The following is a 741-nucleotide window of genomic DNA, read 5'->3' as shown; positions in this document are numbered from 1 at the left end:
CGAGCGGCATCGCCAGCCAACTCAAGGACTTCGTATTAAACGTTAAGCGCTACACACAAAATTTTCGTTTCATTTAATTGTGTGAGTGCTATGATACTGCCCGGGTGCTCAAACTGAAGCAGGTGGTTTTCTTAGAGAGCCACACCCAGAGACTTTGACCTAACGGTCTGATCCACAAGGCAGTGGAGCATCGTAAGGAGATGATATCTTATGGTAGCCGGTGAACAACGATTGGTTCATACTCCATTTGTTCCCTCAGGATCACCCCGTAGCCAACTTTTAGCCCCCAAATGCCCTGGTACGGCCGAGAGTGGAATCATGATTTTCTAACTCCCCTAGATGGACTTTCCTTGCCCACCAACCCGGTTAAAGCACTGGATATTTTAGCTTTTCGTCCTCTCAATTTCGTAAACAACACTCCCGCCACGAGAAGGCAGTGAGTAGGACTTTCCTGACGGTGGCTATATACGCGTGGCTGTGTGAGAACATTTCGAGAGAGGGTGGGCCTCTCCCCACTCTCGGCCGTACCAGGACATTTGGTGGCCAACTTTTGTTCTATTAACTTTTACCTTATTAACTTATCTCATTTTCTTTTTTCACTTTTTCATTGTAGTTGGTGGCCACTTACCGTCACAATTTGTGCTGTCGTCTTGGTACTTATTATAATTTTCTTCTGTCTATGTTGTTACGGTTGTTGTGGTTGTTTATTTGATATTTTATGTTGTTGTTGCGGAGATTAGA

Source organism: Schistosoma mansoni, chromosome 7 (genome assembly GCF_000237925.1).
Source record: "Schistosoma mansoni strain Puerto Rico chromosome 7, complete genome".
Taxonomy (NCBI): Eukaryota; Metazoa; Platyhelminthes; class Trematoda; order Strigeidida; family Schistosomatidae; genus Schistosoma; species Schistosoma mansoni.
Note: the sequence above shows the minus strand (reverse complement) of the source record.